This window comes from Pithys albifrons, chromosome 8, assembly GCF_047495875.1.
Source record: "Pithys albifrons albifrons isolate INPA30051 chromosome 8, PitAlb_v1, whole genome shotgun sequence".
Lineage (NCBI taxonomy): Eukaryota > Metazoa > Chordata > Aves > Passeriformes > Thamnophilidae > Pithys > Pithys albifrons.
The window spans coordinates 504,894-523,191 of record NC_092465.1 but is presented as its reverse complement, the minus strand read 5'-3'; the positions used below and the strand labels follow the sequence as shown (position 1 = coordinate 523,191).

Here is an 18,298-nt window from a genome sequence, read left to right as displayed (position 1 = left end):
AATGCAGACATTCCACAGGAAGGATGTGCTTTCAGGAAAGTATTTCTGTTGCTGATCTTCATTTTACCATGTTGGAGGACACAGTGTTGGTTTTTATCTGTAGCCCTCAAAACCCCTTACAGAGGTGGGAATGACTGAAGCCAAGTGACACTGAAAGCTGTGAAAACAGATTTCAGTGCACGTTGGTCAGGTTGGTAATGTCACATGTGCTGCTGGGTGGCTTGAGACACACAGGTGTTGTTGGACTTATCTGCAGGGAGGAGCTTCCTCTGGGGCACAGAAGAGACTGCCCTGAAGCACTTGGCACTCATAGGTTGGGCAGTGCTTGACAGAGCTCCCTGAGAATTTGGGATTGTCACCTTCTCACTGGTCTGTGCCCAGACTGAGGCATGAACTGAGAGGACGTGATTTCTGACCCTTGGGTGAAACTGCAGCAGATGAAATGGGAAAGAAATTACACATGGCAAGTCTGGGGAGATGCAATAAAACTGCAGCACAAGACTTAATTTTAATAAAGAAATATAAGCTCCTGTTTAAAGCCTCTACCCCTTTTAGCACATCCTTGTTCAGCCTGTTCTTCTGTTATGTGGTATGCACAGATTTGCACATCATTTCAAGCACAGTAACTTCTGCCTGGCATACAAGCCCCCAGAGTACTGGTAAGTGGTGCATACATAAGCTCAGGATTTCCTGAGCCCACCCTTAGTTCCAGCAGTAGAGAAGTGTATTTCCACAATGTTAAAAGAAATAGTTAATTGGTGTAGCACATGTCATCTACGATACTCATACTGTGATTGTTCCTGTGGTGCACAGCTCCCACATCAGATTCCCAGGAAAGCACCTCCCTGTTTGGAATGCCTCCCTGTTGTTGTGAACCCTGTTTCCACATGCTGCCGTTCTTTCTGTTCCCTTCCAGCAGCTTCTCACTGCCCTGCCCTGCTCAGGCTGCACAGGGCAGGCATTTGCAGCTGGGCAGGTGGCTGGAGGAATGTGCACTTCATGCTTTTGGACAACCAGTGAGTTACATCCTTTTGAAGAGGTAAGTGTCCTGGGATTCTGTGCAGATACTGGGATTTCTTTCTTTTTTTCTCTCTCCAGGCCTGTTGCCCTGTCTGGCTGTTTCTTGTCCTCCCCACTGTCAGCTGAACTCTGCAGGACACACTATTGATCCAGGCAGGTACTCTGAACTGTTCTCAGTCTTGCTCAGCTCCTGAAACATTAAAGGCACGTTGCTGCCCTGGTGAAACCAGTCATAGTTTTCCCTTTATTCAGCAAAACTGTGCAGAGAACAATAATTCAACATAACAGTATGTTCTTATCATACCTGGCTACAGATTGTACTCCTGGCCACTATGCCACTCTTGCTCTACTTTAATGAAAAACTTCTAAATAATTTTATTAACAGAAATTTTATTCAGGCACTTGATTTATAATGGGCTACCAATGTTTAATTCACCCTGAATCAAATAGAAGGACTGTAACAGCTCTGAAGTCTGGGTATTGCTGTCTCCAGCTTTCAGAGACTCTCCAACTCACCAGTTGTTTGCTGACGTGATTTTAGAGGTTTATGACTCATACCAAGAGTAGCTTAAGCAGTTTCAAAGGTTGTTCCTTACTCTGTATGTGCTGAATTTGCCACAAGAGGTTGCTGTACACCTACAGCTTATTCCAGCTCTGCCAGCTGATCTGCCCCCCAAAATAACAGCTGTTTTCTGCCAAGGAGGAATATTTTGATCTGCTGGATTTGCCCTGTGGTTTCCTGGATTTCAAGCAGGAGCTACATGAAGTGCATGAAAATTTCCACCCTACATTTTTCACTGAATTGTATTGCTTGTTGTTGTGTCCTGTAACTAGGAGTGATTTTTTATGTACTGTCTGTTATGTTCCTTTAAAAGATTCCCTGGTGTTAGATCTGTGGCTGACAGTGAGACAGGATGCAGGATGAAAAGGAATTTTCTGATCAGTAGCTCTTACCCATATTTCAAATGTCAGTGTCTCCTACTTAGGAGTTCAGAAATATGTCCATGCTGGAGATTACCTGTAGAAGCAAGGCTGGAATCCAAATTGTACTCGTTCTGAAAGTACAAGAGTTGCGTTTGGTATCATGCAGAATCTTAGTTACCTGCCAACATAATACACTCTTCAGCTCTTCTGCTTCTCCTACAGCTCCCTCTCTTCATTCCTGTGACTTTCCCCTCCTCTACTTCCTCCTCCTCCTCCTCTGGGCAGAGCTGTGGAATGTCGGGGCACAAGGGCACAGCTGTGGGGTGTCCGGGCAGAAAAAGGCCCGGACCCGGCCGGGTCTGCGCCGCTCTGGGGTCGGTGTTTGTGGAGCGGCAGCTCCCCCCTCAGAGGGGCTCTGGGGCCGGGCCCTGCGCCGCCCTGCCCTTCTGTGCCGTGCTCGGCCCAGCCCCGCCCCTCCCTCGGTGGGCGCTCCCGGCCCGGCCCGGCCCAGCCCAGCCCAGCCCTCCCTCGGTGGGCGCTCCCTCCCCGGCCCGGCCCGTCCCTCCCTCAGTGGGCGCTCCCGTCCCTCCCTCGGTGGGCGCTCCCGGCCCGTCCCTCCCTCAGTGGGCGCTCCCGTCCCTCCCTCGGTGGGCGCTCCCGGCCCGTCCCTCCCTCAGTGGGCGCTCCCTCCCCGGCCCGTCCCTCCCTCAGTGGGCGCTCCCGGCCCGGCCCGTCCCTCCCTCAGTGGGCGCTCCCGCCCCGGCCCGCCCCGGCCCAGCCCTCCCTCAGCGGGCGCTCCCGGCCTTCCCCTCCCCGGCCCGGCCCTCCCTCGGTGGGCGCTCCCGGCCCGGCCCGCCCCTCCCTCAGTGGGCGCTCCCGCCCCGGCCCGGCCCGGCCCCGCCCCTCCCTCAGTGGGCGCTCCCGGCCCGGCCCGGCCCGTCCCAGCCCTCCCTCGGTGGGCGCTCCCGGCCCGGCCCAGCCCGGCCCAGCCCTCCCCTCCCTCAGTGGGCGCTCCCGCCCCTCCCCGGCCCGTCCCTCCCTCGGTGGGCGCTCCCGCCCCGGCCCGCCCAGGCCCTCCCTCGGTGGGCGCTCCCGCCCCGGCCCGCCCAGGCCCTCCCTCGGTGGGCGCTCCCGGCCTTCCCCTCCCCGACCCGTCCCTCCCTCAGTGGGCGCTCCCGCCCCGGGCCCGCCCCGGCCCGTCCCTCCCTCGCTGGGCGTTCCCGGCCCGCCCCGTCCCTCCCTCGGTGGGCGCTCCCGGCCCTCTCCTCCCCTCCCCGTCCCTCCCTCAGTGGGCGCTCCCGCCCCGCCCCGGCCCAGCCCTCCCTCGGTGGGCGCTCCCGCCCAGGCCCTCCCTCGCCGCCGCCGCCGCCGCGCTTGCCCAGCCCGGAGCAGCCCAGCCCGGAGCCGCCCGGCCGGGCCGCGCCTGCCCAGCCCGGGGCGAGGGCCCGGGCCGCCGCCGGTGAGACCGACCGACCTCCCTCCTTCCTTCCCCCCTCATCCCTGCCTGCCTCTCTCCCTCTCTCCCTCCCTCCGTGCCCGTGCCCCTCCGCCCGGGCCGGGCCGGCGGAACTCGGTGGCGGGGCCGTGTGCGGGCATGTCGGCCGGGGCAGGGGGCCGGGGGCCGGGGCGCGGCCCGGGTTCGGCACGGCCCGGCTTTCCGCCTCCCTGGCACGCGTGTGGGGCTGGGCGGTGTGAATGCCTTCAGTGGCCGCGCCGGGAAGTCCCGGTCCTTGGGGAGCGGAGCGGGGTCCTGGCGGGGAGGGCGAGCGGCAGCCGCCGGGAGCGGGCACGGCCCGGGCAGGGCCCGCAGTGCGTGCGGACATGTGCGGGTCTGCCCGGCCGCCGGGTTTGGGCAGCCGGGACAGAAGGGCCTGCTCCCGGTCATCAGTGCGCCTGCTGTGAGCTCCGGAGTAAAATCCGAACTTCATTTGTCTTTAACGCGTGCTTTACTAATAATGTATGCTAATGGTGCATTTTACAGCATAGTTTCTCAAGCTTTCGGATTCCTCAGCACTTTTTTGCCGTAGCCTCATGATGTTTGTTGGATTAGTGAACTGGATCCTTAAGGACTGTTCTCAGGAGTAGAATATGACTGGAGACATGGGTCTGTGGGGGTGAGCCCGGGGTGACACTGATGGTGCCCTGCCCCAGGTGTGTGTGTGTGTGTGCCCCTGCGCCAGGGGGGTGTGTGTGTGCCCCTGCCCCAGGGGTGTGTGTGTGTGTGTGTGTGTGTGCCCCTGCCCCAGGGGTGTGTGTGTGTGCCCCTGCCCCAGGGGTGTGTGTGTGTGTGCCCCTGCCCCAGGGGTGTGTGTGTGTGTGCCCCTGCCCCAGGGGTGTGTGTGTGTGTGTGTGCCCCTGCCCTAGATGTGTGTGTGTGTGTGTGCCCCTGCCCCAGGGGTGTGTGTGTGTGTGTGCCCCTGCCCCAGGGGTGTGTGTGTGTGTGTGCCTCTGCCCCGGGGGGGTGTGTGTGTGTGTGCCCCTGCCCCAGGGGTGTGTGTGTGTGTGTGCCCCTGCCCCAGGGGTGTGTGTGTGTGTGTGTGTGTGTGTGTGCCCCTGCCCCGGGGTGTGTGTGTGTGTGTGCCCCTGCCCCAGGGGGGGGTGTGTGTGTGTGCCCCTGCCCCAGGGGTGTGTGTGTGTGTGTGTGTGTGTGTGTGTGCGCCCCTGCCCCAGGGGTGGGTGTGGGTGTGTGTGTGTGTGTGTGCCCCTGCACCAGGTGTGTGTGTGTGTGTGTGTGCCTCTGCCCCAGGGGTGTGTGTGTGTGCCTCTGCCCCAGGGGTGTGTGTGTGCCTCTGCCCCAGGGGTGTGTGTGTGTGTGTGTGTGCCTCTGCCCCAGGGGGGGGTGTGTGTGTGTGCCCCTGCCCCAGGGGGGTGTGTGTGTGTGCCCCTGCCCCAGGGGTGTGTGTGTGTGTGTGTGTGCCTCTGCCCCAGGGAGGTGTGTGTGTGTGTGTGTGTGTGCCTCTGCCCCAGGGAGGTGTGTGTGTGTGCCCCTGCCCCAGGGGTGTGTGTGTGTGTGTGTGTGTGTGTGTGCGCCCCTGCACCAGGTGTGTGTGTGTGTGTGTGTGTGTGTGTGTGTGTGTGTGTGCGCCCCTGCACCAGGTGTGTGTGTGTGTGTGCCCCTGCCCCAGGTGTGTGTGTGCCCCTGCCCCGGGGTGTGTGTGTGTGTGTGTGCGCCCCTGCACCAGGTGTGTGTGTGTGTGTGTGTGTGTGTGTGTGTGTGTGTGCGCCCCTGCACCAGGTGTGTGTGTGTGTGTGCCTCTGCCCCAGGGGTGTGTGTGTGTGTGTGTGTGTGTGTGTGTGTGTGTGCCTCTGCCCCAGGGGTGTGCGTGTGTGTGTGTGTGTGTGTGTGTGCCTCTGCCCCAGGGGTGTGTGTGTGTGTGTGTGCCTCTGCCCCAGGGGTGTGTGTGTGTGTGTGTGCCTCTGCCCCAGGGGTGTGTGTGTGTGTGTTTGTGTGTGTGCCCCTGCCCCAGGTGTTTCTCAGAGTTTTTCAGTACATGCACGAGTCCTGTGTTAGCTCATGGGTTTGATAGCTCTTGCTTAAAAATAGCCTGATACTTGTACAGTTGAAAATACCAGGGAATAAGGGGAATAAATGTGATACCTTAGCTCCTAGAAAATTTCCTCCCACTGTAGTTTGATCCACAGTGGCCAAAAAGAAATGTTTCCTATTTATTCTGACCTGCTGTAATGGCAGTGACAAGGTAAGCACAAATAGTTTCCCTTTGCCACTGCTGGTGCAGCGTGTTCAGAGCTCCATTTACACGGGTGCTCTGAAGTGCTGGTTGCTGTGCTTTCTCAGTGTAACTAACCATTAGAATGCCCAAATGGGAATGAATTATGTCTCCTTTAGAGCCAAAACATATTTGTTTCGTGGCCAAAGTTGCTCAGCTTCCTATAAGAGTCTGTAGGAAAAAGACATTTTGTGTGTCTAACCACAGTCCTGAAGTTGATGCCATGGCAACTTTGTGATCTGAGTGTACACACGTTCAGGCAGCTGAGCAGTCTTAGCAGAGATGTTCTGGGTTTCTATAGCTGAACTTCTTACTCTCATCAAGGTGAAACCTCTCTTTGGAGATGGAAGATTATTCAGCAAATCTTTAAAACATCGTGTGTTGGTTATTTGTAATGACGTCCATAAACATCTGTACATTGAAATCCGTGGTGTTAAAATTAAGGTTTATCTGTAGAGATGCTGTTTTAACTAAAAAGTGGTGCTTCAAGCTTTATGAGAAGCTAGATCTGCACTTTTCCCAGAAAAACAGAGAAGGGTCCTCTTTGGGTTTTGTGTGTGGGTAATGTTTAAGAAAACTGGGTTAGTTCATCTCTCTTGGTTTGCTTTCAGCTCCCAAGACTTGACGTGGAGGTTGGAGAGTTTATCACAAAGCTGTGGCACTGGAGAAACCCCCAGCATGTGGCCTAACAATTGTGTAAGGGCTGATTTTGTAACAATATATTTGTGTGTAGGGAGCACCACTGTTAGGAAGGTGACTTCTGAGCATCGATGGCTTATTGTAGCACCAGAAGCAGTTGCTGCAACAGCCCGTGGTCCTCACTGCATTTGGGTTTGTGTTTACCTTAGTGTGAAAAGTGCCTTGTTTAAAAAAGTTTGTTTTGGTGGAGCCTTAAACTCTCTGATCTTGTCCTGCAGGGAGGAAAATAAAAGGATCAGTTGCTCATTAAGGGAGAATATCTATTGCATGGCCTAATATTAACGTGTGCTTTCTCTGCTGTCTCTTACTCCCTTCTCCTTGTCAAGTTCATTGTGTAGCATGACTGACTTAGTCCTTCAGTAGTCCTTGTACTTGGGAAGTTCTGTAAGGCTGTTTCAGCAGACTTACCTGACTAGTTTGTGTATAGGGGTATAAACCCCTTAGAGCTCTCCAGATGCTCTCTGGTGCTGGGTCTGGGCTCTCCACACACCTCTCAGTCTCCTGCAGTGTTCCTTTCCTGCTCACTGGGATGAAGGAGAGTCTGAACTGGAGCATAGGTTTTCTGCCACTTGGTTTTGTGCTTCAGGTGCTTTGGGTCTGTTTTCATGGCTGGACTGTCCTCTTGCTGCTCTTCCCTGTCTTTTAACTTCATGAGCCTTCAGAGGGTTGTCCATCCAGTGTAGCATTTCATATGTCTGTGCTGTTATAGGTGATACATCACTGGATAGACTTCTTTTTCATCCATCATTGTCACTCCTGGTTCTTGAAGCACCTGCGTTCTAGTTCCTGTTGGTTCCTGACTAGCTTTTAAGAGTCCTGTTTCTCTTCCCAGAATTCTCAGGAGTTGTGTTTTTGTTTACCCCCTCACCCAGGGGTGCCTGCTGAGATAAAGGCTTCATCTGCAAAGGTAGTTTGGTGCTAGAATATGCCCCTTTGCACTGTCTGCCTCAGTGTGGTGTCTGGAGAGGCTGCGGTGCCTTAGGGGTGTTTATGAGTCCGGCAGCAGAGGGCCAGGTAACAAACGGTGCCTGGGAGAGCCGATTCTGCACTGCATGGCTGGGGGCAGCTGCTGGGAGATGGCATTGGTTTCCTGAGGCAGTGCCACCACCAGTTCTGTATTTCATGTATTTTCTTGCTTGGCAGTACTGATTTCTGCCAGGGTGCCAGTTTGAAGGCAGGAGGTCCTGGCTGGTGGGGTGAGCGGCTGTGTGGCACCTGAGCTGGTGTGCTGTCCATGCTGTGGGCACGGAGCGGTTTGTTCTCGCCGTGGGCGCGGAGCGGTTTGTTCTTACTGTGGGCACGGAGCGGTTTGCCCTCGCTGTGGGCACGGAGCGGTTTGTTCTTACTGTGGGCACGGAGCGGTTTGTTCTTACTGTGGGCACGGAGTGGTTTGCTCCCGCTGTGGGCACGGAGCGGTTTGTTCTTACTGTGGGCACGGAGCGGTTTGTTCTTACTGTGGGCACGGAGCGGTTTGCTCTCGCTGTGGGCACGGAGCGGTTTGTTCTTACTGTGGGCACGGAGCGGTTTGTTATCGCTGTGGGCACGGAGCGGTTTGTTCTTACTGTGGGCACGGAGCGGTTTGTTCTCACTGTGGGCACGGAGCAGTTTGTTCTTACTGTGGGCACAGAGCGGTTTGTTCTCACTGTGGGCACGGAGTGGTTTGTTCTTACTGTGGGCACGGAGCGGTTTGCCCTCGCTGTGGGCACGGAGCGGTTTGCCCTCGCTGTGGGCACGGAGCGGTCTGTTCTTACTGTGGGCACGGAGCGGTTTGTTCTTACTGTGGGCACGGAGAGGTTTGCTCCCGCTGTGGGCACGGAGCGGTCTGTTCTTACTGTGGGCACGGAGCGGTTTGCCCTCGCTGTGGGCACGGGGCGGTTTGTTCTCACTGTGGGCACGGAGCGGTTTGTTCTTACTGTGGGCACGGAGCGGTTTGTTCTTACTGTGGGCACGGAGCGGTTTGCCCTCGCTGTGGGCACGGAGCGGTTTGCCCTCGCTGTGGGCACGGAGCGGTTTGCCCTCGCTGTGGGCACGGAGCGGTTTGCCCTCACTGTGGGCACGGAGCGGTTTGTTCTCACTGTGGGCACGGAGCGGTTTGCCCTCGCTGTGGGCACGGAGCGGTTTGCCCTCGCTGTGGGCACGGAGCGCTTTGCCCTCGCTGTGGGCACGGAGCGGTTTGCCCTCACTGTGGGCACGGAGCGCTTTGCCCTCACTGTGGGCACGGAGCGCTTTGCCCTCGCTGTGGGCACGGAGCGGTTTGTTCTCACTGTGGGCACGGAGCGGTTTGCCCTCACTGTGGGCACGGAGCGCTTTGCCCTCACTGTGGGCACGGAGCGGTTTGCCCTCGCTGTGGGCACGGAGCGGTTTGTTCTTACTGTGGGCACGGAGCGGTTTGTTCTCACTGTGGGCACGGAGCATTTTGCCCTCACTGTGGGCACGGAGCGGTTTGCCCTCGCTGTGGGCACGGAGCGGTTTGCCCTCGCTGTGGGCACGGAGCGGTTTGCCCTCGCTGTGGGCACGGAGCATTTTGCCCTCGCTGTGGGCACGGAGCGGTTTGCCCTCGCTGTGGGCACGGAGCGGTTTGCCCTCGCTGTGGGCACGGAGCGGTTTGTTCTCACTGTGGGCACGGAGCGGTTTGCCCTCGCTGTGGGCACGGAGCGGTTTGCCCTCGCTGTGGGCACGGAGCGCTTTGCTCCCGCTGTGGGCACGGAGCGCTTTGCTCCCGCCGTGGGCACGGAGCGGTTTGTTCTCACTGTGGGCACGGAGCGGTTTGTTCTCACTGTGGGCACGGAGCGCTTTGCTCCCGCTGTGGGCACGGAGCGGTTTGCCCTCGCTGTGGGCACGGAGCGGTTTGTTCTCACTGTGGGCACGGAGCGGTTTGCCCTTGCTGTGGGCACGGAGCGGTTTGCTCTCACTGTGGGCACGGAGCGGTTTGTTCTCACTGTGGGCACGGAGCGCTTTGCCCTCGCTGTGGGCACGGAGCAGTTTGCCCTCGCTGTGGGCACGGAGCGCTTTGCCCTTGCTGTGGGCACGGAGCGGTTTGCTCTCACTGTGGGCACGGAGCGCTTTGCCCTCGCTGTGGGCACGGAGCGCTTTGCTCCCGCTGTGGGCACGGAGCGGTTTGCCCTCGCTGTGGGCACGGAGCATTTTGCCCTCGCTGTGGGCACGGAGCGGTTTGCCCTCGCTGTGGGCACGGAGCGCTTTGCTCCCGCTGTGGGCACGGAGCGGTTTGCTCTCGCTGTGGGCACGGAGCGGTTTGTTCTCACTGTGGGCACGGAGCGGTTTGCTCTCACTGTGGGCACGGAGCGCTTTGCCCTCGCTGTGGGCACAGAGCGCTTTGCTCCCACCGTGGGCATGCAGCAGTTTGCTCCCAGCCTCACTGGCACTGTTGGCACAGAGCAGTTTGCTCCCGCTGTGGGCACAGACCACTTTGCTCCCGGCCTCGGCGCGCTGTGGTGACTCGGCTGGGCCGCAGGCTGCGCCTGGTGCCGTGCTGGCAGCAGCTTGGCACAGCCCTGAGCAGAAACCCAAAGGGCTGCGCTCACATCCAGAGCTGCTCTGAGGATGGGGATGCTGTTGAAGTTGGTGTCAATGGTCAATGAATTAGTGCCCATCTGACCCTTTTCAGTAAACACTCTGCCAGCTGGTGCAGGGTTATGGTTTGCAGTGTTTGTGACCTGGTGAGGCACTTGTTGTGAAGCACTTCCCAGGCACTTCTGCAGTCCAAATGGCCAAAATGATTTTGGAAATAGGGCTGCTCTGGAAGTCTCGTTCTTCCTGTGAGCCTTGGGGAATTCAGCTGAATGTAGAAACTGGAAAGCTGCATGCAGCTTAGAGCTCTAGTGATCCCTAATACTGTGACTGTGTACAAAGCTACAGATCTGTATTTGAATGTCTGAGTGTTTTTTGTCAGCTGCCTTTAATTCATGGTGATGCTTTAAAGTTAGAACTTGTGAATTAGCAATAAATGCAGATTCCTTCTTTGTTTTAGATTTCTGCAATAAGAGGGGTGGTGTTAGAAGAAAACTCCACAGCCTACAGAAGAATTACAGTCTCGTTTTGCTCTGCAGCAGAATTTCCCCCTGATTAGTGATCCAAGTGTTACTGAAATTTAACACCTTTATATTTTTAAGAAAAGATGCATTGTGTCCCAGCCCTGTAAGAATGAAGTGTGGCAGTGCAGGGTGATGGTGGCGTGTCAGGGCTGTGTGGGTCAGAGATGCCAGGGCTGCGTGGGGCGTGCAGGGTTGGCCCCGAGGCTGTCCCTGCCCAGCTCCTGGGGCAGCGGTGGGGTGTGGACTGGTCTGGGTGCTCGGAGCTGTGGGCAGGGGGCTCAGTGCTGGGCCTGCTCCACCATGAGTTGTTTCTTACCCTTCTACCTGCATGTGCTCCTGTCTAGCTCAGACAAATCTGTAATTAAGATCCCCAAGAATTAGCACGTTTGCAGCAAAGCACGGAAGTTTGGTGGGGATCCCTTTTGGCTTCCTGCAGGTTGGGGGTGTGGGGATGCTCCTTCGGGGGGCCGGGCACCCCCGGCAGAGCTGGACCCTCTGCCTGCCCTGGCAGTGCTGGACCCTCTGCCCACCCCGGCACCTCTGGCAGAGCTGGGCCCTCTGCCTGCCCTGGGCACCCCTGGCAGTGCTGGACCCTCTGCCCACCCCGGCACCTCTGGCAGAGCTGGGCCCTCTGCCCGCCCTGGGCACCCCTGGCAGAGCTGGGCCCTCTGCCCACCCCGGCACCTCTGGCAGAGCTGGACCCTCTGCCTGCCCTGGGCACCCTGGCAGAGCTGGACCCTCTGCCTGCCCTGGCAGAGCTGGGCCCTCTGCCCGCCCTGGGCACCCCTGGCAGAGCTGGGCCCTCTGCCCGCCCTGGGCACCCCTGGCAGAGCTGGGCCCTCTGCCCACCCCGGCACCTCTGGCAGAGCTGGGCCCTCTGCCCACCCTGGGCACCTCTGGCAGAGCTGGGCCCTCTGCCTGCCCTGGGCACCCCTGGCTGTGCTGGACCCTCTGCCTGTCACACACCCCTGGCAGTGCTGGACCCTCTGCCTGCCCTGGGCACCCCTGGCTGTGCTGGACCCTCTGCCTGTCACACACCTCTGGCAGAGCTGGGCCCTCTGCCCACCCTGGGCACCTCTGGCAGAGCTGGGCCCTCTGCCCACCCTGGGCACCCCTGGCAGAGCTGGGCCCTCTGCCTGCCCTAGGCACCCCTGGCAGAGCTGGGCCCTCTGCCTGCCCTGGGCACCCCTGGCAGTGCTGGGCCCTCTGCCTGCCCTGGGCACCCCTGGCAGTGCTGGACCCTCTGCCCACCCTGCCAGGCTCTGCCTGTCACACACCCCTCGAGCTGGGCTGGGGGAGCTGCTGCCCCCTGTGCCCCAGAGCACATCAAAAGCAGTTTCAGAGATGTGCAGAGTCAGGGGGCCAGGGGTGCCTGCCTGTTTTCTGCCTATTTAATATATTTGATAATTAACAGCTGCAAACCCAAAGTGCCTGTAACAGGTTTGCTGCATTGCACCGAAGTTGTGTTTATGGTGTGGGTTGGTTTTTGTGTTTGTTAGCAGGATTTTATTCCTTGTTTGTTTTGTTTTGGCTTTCTTTTCTCTTTTTCTTGAAACTGGATCTTAGTTAAATTTAGCTCCAGCAGGAGAGAAGCTGGAGCTTGTCAGCACACAGGAAATGCCCTGCCAGCAGGTTTTTGGTGTGTTTGTGTGAATGTGAACCCTGGAGATCCAGCCTGGGTCAGGCCTGGGGAGCTCTGGGTGGGTCTCAATGGTTTTGCATCTGTAAATGGATTAGGTCCTGGTGCAACTTTGCTTCCATGTACTTAATGATGTGATGCATTAAGTAGTAAATGTCTCTAATTTGTCAAAAGCTGGTAGTTTTAAGTCAAATTCAAAGCTATTGCACTTAGAACAGCAGAGGTATTTAATTGCTGAATAGGCAGAGTCCAGCTTGAGTTGTTTCAGCTTTGTTTTATCTGGCCAAATATGAGGATCTGAGTAGGATACAGATCGTGCTTTTCCCTTCTAGTCCTTTACTAAACTCATCCATTTCTTCCTTAGCAGATCTCCTTTCTATATTTCTGACCATACTTTAACAAGTAAGCATTTGAACAAAATCAAGTAAGAGTAAATAGCAAAATAAGAGCTTTGCTTTTGGAAACTTAAATGAGATGGAACTTGGTGGAGAGTTTAATGTGTGGGTTGGGTTTGACTCGGGCTTGTTTCTCTTCTTTTTTTTCTGTTTGGGGTTTTTTGTTGCTTGTTTTCTGTTTTTGAACAAGAAGGACATAAAATATTCTTAATGTGAGTTTTGGAGGGAGACTGTTTTTGTGTTTTACACTGGTTTTGTGTTAGTAAGGACTGAGTTCCTGGATGTTTCTACAAAACTTGGCAGCAATTGAAAGTTTGAAGAAAAGAGATTTATTACTGCCACAAAGTGTTGACCTGGTAAAGTAAAATTATCAGCACTTTCCAACCACTGACACAGAATCTTTGTGTTCCTGCAAGAATTTGAAAAGTTGAGGACACAATGTGACAACACATCGGGGTAAACTTTGCTTTATCCCCAGGTGAATTGTACTGGGCAAGGGTAGGGTGGAGTACAGGAACATTGTGCCTCCTCTCGCATCGTGTTCCCCTTTAATGTGCAGTGTCAGAGTCGATTGGAGGATTCCAGACTCTGGGAATGCAAAGCTGGTGTGTATGTTTTTGTTGATTCTCTGCCTAAGCCATTCTTTGTGCCCCTGTGGCATTCACCAGATGTTTTCTGTAAGTTTGCAGTAAGTGACCAGTGACTGACAGAGCAGTTTATAAATGTTTTACACTCATTTGGAGGTACTGGGCACGGTTTGCAAATTTGGGGGGAAAAGAGACCAAAGTAACGTTGATTTTTTTTCTCCCCCTGGCCAGAAATGGTGCACTTTGTCCTTAAAAGACAGTAAGGAGGACATTAAGAGATGTTGTTGTGCCAGAGTTCAAAGCTGTGTAACAGTCTGCACCAGAGGAATGTGCAGCAAGGTTTGTTAGGACTCCTTCCTTCCCTTTGTGCCCCCCCTCCTGTGCAGTTCCCCCGGGCCCTGGGCAGTGTGTGCCACCAGAGCTGCCCCGGGGCCCACTGGGGCCTGGCCTTGCAGAGGGAGCTCCTTCTGTGAGCAAAGTGTTCGGTGTCTGAGGAATCTCACACTGCCCCTCAGCCTGCTGGAAACAAGGTTATTGTCTTCTGTTTTCATCAAGTCTGCTAACAGGAAAAACAGATGCTTTCCTCCTTAGTGAGCCTTGCCTGAGCCTCCTTTCTTCAGTTCTCAGCCTTCCCCAGGTGAAAAACTGAATTCTGTTTCTTTGCAGTTTTCCTTCTGTTCACAGGCTTTGAGCCCAGTGAGTTCTTGGTGTTGCATCTCTTCCCAAGTCAGTGAGCTCGACTCACTTGGTGCACAGGGGGCTTGCAAAGCAGCCTGGGGAGAGGCAGAACAGCTGTCTTGGCAAACTTGTAAAGATTTGCATAGACCTAAGATTTTAATGAGTAACTACTGGTTTTTTGAAGGGTACAGGTTTATATTTCACTACTAGTTAAGTTCTGGTTGTGAGGATTTAAATTCAGTTTTTTCTGGACTCTTGCCTGCAGAAGGAATGCTTTCTGGTGTTTGAGTTAGAGGCTTTACTGGTGCTTGGCTGTTTAATTACTGAAAACAACAGGACAACTGTAAAATTTTAATAAATATGGGCTTGCCAGGTATTTAGTATTTTTGGTAAAAGCGTGTAGGCTCTTGTCTACACCAGGGAGTTATTGCAGGACAGGGCAGGGTGTGAATGTGAAGCACTTTTCCCCTTGCATAGACAAGCCTTTATGATTTTTCTTCAAGAGCAGGCTCTGGGCTGTTCCTTGTGTTCCATGTTCTTGTCCCTGGTTGGAGCTCCGCAGTGGCTGACAAGGAGTCCTACCCAGAGCACGTGTCTGGTGTGTGTGGGGAACCTGGCTGGTTTTGGGGTCTGTGTGAGGGCAGGCCAGGTGTGCCAGGCTGAGGCCAGGGAGGCTCTGTGTGAGAGCCCACGGGCAGGAGCATGCCCAGGCCTCATCCTGGTGCTGTGCCCAGGCCTCATCCTGGTGCTGTGCCCAGGGCTCGTCCTGGTGCTGTGCCCAAGGCTCGTCCTGGTGCTGTGCCCAGGGCTCGTCCTGGTGCTGTGCCCAGGCCTCATCCTGGTGCTGTGCCCAGGGCTCTCCGTGGTGCCTCCCCATTGTGCCACTGCCCTGTGCATTGCAGGGAAAGGGCTCCAAGGAAAAAGCAGCTGGAAGAACGTGGGTGGTGCCGGTGGTGCCTTGCAGGTCACGCTGCAGGAGGATCCCTCAGTCCTGTCCAGAACACAACACAATCAGGTAATTAATTAAGCACTGAAGGGTTACACAAGAGCCAGAAAAAGGCAGCATCCCAGGAGCTGAGGAGGGCAGCGGGGACGGTGCTATTTCTGTGTTGCCACATTGCACTGGGTGAGATTTCAGGAAACAGCTGAGCCAGTGTAACAGTTTGGTGTGATTCAGAGGAGCGGTTTTCCTTCCCTCTGGACCTGCGGTGAGTGAGATCCTGCTCTTTCCCTGCGCCGTCGCTGCTGCTCTGGGTGTGCAGTGCGGCTCAGGGAGCACAGAGGGTGCCTGTGGCTGGCACGGGGCAGCAGGAGCTGCAGGAGCAGCCTGACCCACTGCCCGGCGTGTACAGGCTCCACCGGTGCGGCCCTGAGCAAACTGGGCTTGGCTCCTCCCCAGAGAGATGGAAGTCAGGCTGTGCCGGCCCTGCAGGCTGCTGGGAGCTGGCATGTGTGGGGAGATGCTCTGAGGGTGGAGACGGGGTGTGTGTAGACACCCAGCACTCCTCCTGGGTGATGTAACTCAGTGTCTGATCTCTGGGCATCCTCAGAAACGTTGATGTTTAATTCCAAAGTTTGTTAATTTATTTTATCCACGAAGATTATACAGCTTTATACCCTTCTTTCCTGTGTGTGTGCAGCTGTGCTGATGTGTCCTGGGCAGCCTGGTGTGTTTGAGCCTCGTGTCCCTTGTGTTCCTGCCCAGTCCCACGTTTTAGGTAGGGCCACTTAGAAGTTGTATCTGCTCCTTTGTGTTTTAGAGGGTTGTGTGCCAAGGGGCACTTTCACAGTGTGTTAACTCTATCTCATCCCAAAGCAGCAGGAGATATGTTTGTTAGCAGATCCATTTAGACAGTTGCATTCTCTGAAGGAAATAACTCTGCACTGTGTCTTTGGTACAGGTTTCCAGCATTTTGTTGTGTGACTTGCCCTCCTTGAGGTCCTTTCCAGCCTCAGCCATTCCATGACTCTGCCCCAGTCAAAGTGAGTGTTTCCTTTCTGTCCCTGTGGGTGCCTCAAGCTGTTGTTGCACACACACCACTGTACCTCTAGGAACTGAGACTAGGGGTGGTTATCCTAATGAAGGAAACATCAGCATCAATTTGACACCAGAGGAGCATATTTGTAAAGTCCCACTGAGACCTGCAAAAGTGCTCCCTTGGGGACAAGTGTGTTCATCTCTATCTTTGGGCCTGTGAAGCAGGAAGTGGGTAACGTGTCCTTCATGCACAGACTGTGCATGGATGGAGCTCTGCTTCTGATTTCTGGCAAAAGGGAGTGGCTGTGATTGCCAGCCGTTTCAGGTCAGGCATTTCATGATTAGGGATTGTAGACAACATCCTGTCCCAGAGTTTGTAAGGGTAGGTGACAAGGAGGGTGGAAAAACAGACCAGAACACACACCTGTATTCGGCATCACTGTCTTAAATAGAGGCCTGTGGGGTTAGGAGAAAACTGTTAGTAAAACATGAGGAGAGGGACCATTTCTGCTTTTTTGAAAGGGAGGAAAACTCCATGAAAAAACAGAGAATAAAGTCCTGAGAGTACCTCGTAAGAAGGATGAAGAATATAGGAGATCTGGAACTAGATATAAGGAACTAAACCAGAAGAAAGCTTTGAGTTTTATCAGCACCATCTTACTATGATTCAAAGATCTTGTTTGTATTAGTGTGATATTTCTTTAAAAAAAGGAAATCTCAGGCATACTTGATTCATTGAACACCTGGAAAGTAGCTGTGATAATGAAAAAGTCACCTCTTTGTTCTGGACAAAACACTGTCAGGATTTTGCCTGGTCCCCTTTCTCGTTGGTGCATAGAGGAATTCTATGAGGGAAATAATCTCTGATTTTTTTTTTCTGTGGATGAAAGAAATGATGGAAGAAAAGAAATGATGGAGGAAGCCCTCACTTCCAGACACTAGGCAAATATTTCCATATTATGTCCTACAATACTTTCCTTGAGTTCTGTGCACCTACTAATCAGATACTGCCAGGTTGTACTCGTGCCTTGGCTTGGTATCAAAGGATTTAATTTACCCTTTAGAGGGAATTTATTTTCCTTTTCTGAAAGACTTGCCAGTTAGTGTGGCCTGTGGAATCCAGTGGTTTTTGCAGTGTGCAGGGGTGGCCCTGTCAGGTGAGGCACAGCAGGTGCATTTCCAGTGCCCAGACCAACCCCCTTGGACTGAGGGCAGCCCCACTGCCGGTGGGTCTGTGCCCTGCTGGAGGCACAGCAAAGCCCTTCACGTCTGGGGCTGCTCATCGGGGTTTTCCCCTTCCTTCCTGTTGGGCTTTGCTGGTTGGTTGAGTGTGGCTTTGCAGACAAAACAAACCAATGTGGAAACGTTGGGCACATCTGCCTCAGTGTGTCCAGGAGAGAGAGGCCTGTGCTGTGAGGTCACTTGGATGTCACATTGTTGGGTATTTCCAGAGCACTGTGTTAGAGATGCCTTTGCTTTCCTCTGCACTCCCTGAAGTGCTCGACATGTTACTCATTTTGGTCAGGTCAGATTTTGAGTTTGTGAGTTGGGGTGGTGGGGTGGTGTTTGTTTTTGGTTTTTGGTTTATTTGGGTTTTTTAGTATGAAGGCTGATAAGAGCTTGGTCGGTGTTCTTTGGACTGAAAAGAAAGTGTTTACTTTGCAAGATCTGAATTGCAAATACACATTTGAAAGCAGGACTCCATGCAGGCAGATAACTAAATAGGTGTATGTAGGGGGGTTTTATATATAAGGTTTGTCAACTGCAGTATTTAGCAAGTTGAAAGTGAAACTTATTAGCTATCCCCCTTGCAATTGGTTTAGCCTGTTCCCTTCTAATAAAGTATTTCATGATATTAAATCTTTATATGGGATATCTTCCTTCCCTTGAAGTTTTAAGGTGGCTGAAGTAAGAAGTGATGTATTTGTTCCTCTCTGTGCCCTGCAGCTGGACAGCCCCAGGAAACAAGCAGGTGGTGGTTCCCCTGTCCCAGCTGCAGCAGTTCCCTTGCTAAGCTGCTGGATTTTAGTGGTATTTTAGTCTGGGAGGGTTAAGTCCTTAGTGTTCAGCCTCTCTGGGTGGACCTTACACTGTTCTCAGGGGTGGCATAGGAGGCAGGTGCAGCCTTTGGCTGCTCACCCACCCCCAGGGAGCCTGCAGAGCTCTCTGCTGGCCCTGGGGCAGCAGGGCTGGTGGGTCCCCGGCCCGCTGGTGGCACTGCTGTGCCCTGCAGGTGTGACCTGTCCCTGCCGCAGCGTTCCCATGGCCACACACAGCTCCCGGTGCTGCAGGACAGTTCCCTCCCTGTGCTGCGGCGCAGAGGGAGGAGCCCCGATCACAGGTGGGTGGTGCAGCCCTTGTATCATCCTGCCCAAAATTATTACAGACGTGTGGCCAGTCAGTTTGGTGCCGTTATGAGAAGTTTGTAGCCTGTCCTGTAGTTACAGATTTCCTGCAAAGCAGGTATTACTTGTTTATTGCTTATCTTTAACACCAAAGGTATGTGTTCAATCTACATTGATTTCTTCTGCTTCTGCCCCCACTTCGCTTTCTAGACTGTGATGGTTCCTTCATAGTAACTGAACTTTGACAAGAGGT

At 54.7% G+C, this 18,298-nt stretch overlaps 1 protein-coding gene across 3 annotated transcripts in view; it reads left to right on the top strand.

The window, feature by feature from the left end:
* Positions 1–3,312: 3,312 nt before the first annotated feature.
* Positions 3,313–18,298, top strand: part of TANC1 (tetratricopeptide repeat, ankyrin repeat and coiled-coil containing 1) — a 68,746-nt gene continuing 53,760 nt past the window's right edge. Inside the window, exon 1 of one of the 3 annotated variants that reach the window (XM_071561947.1) lies at positions 3,313–3,403. The gene's annotated coding sequence lies outside the window, so the exon portion shown is untranslated. Of the gene's footprint in view, positions 3,404–6,347; positions 6,369–15,650; positions 15,706–18,298 lie in introns of those variants that run through there. The other 2 variants (XM_071561948.1, XM_071561949.1) reach the window with 2 other exon arrangements.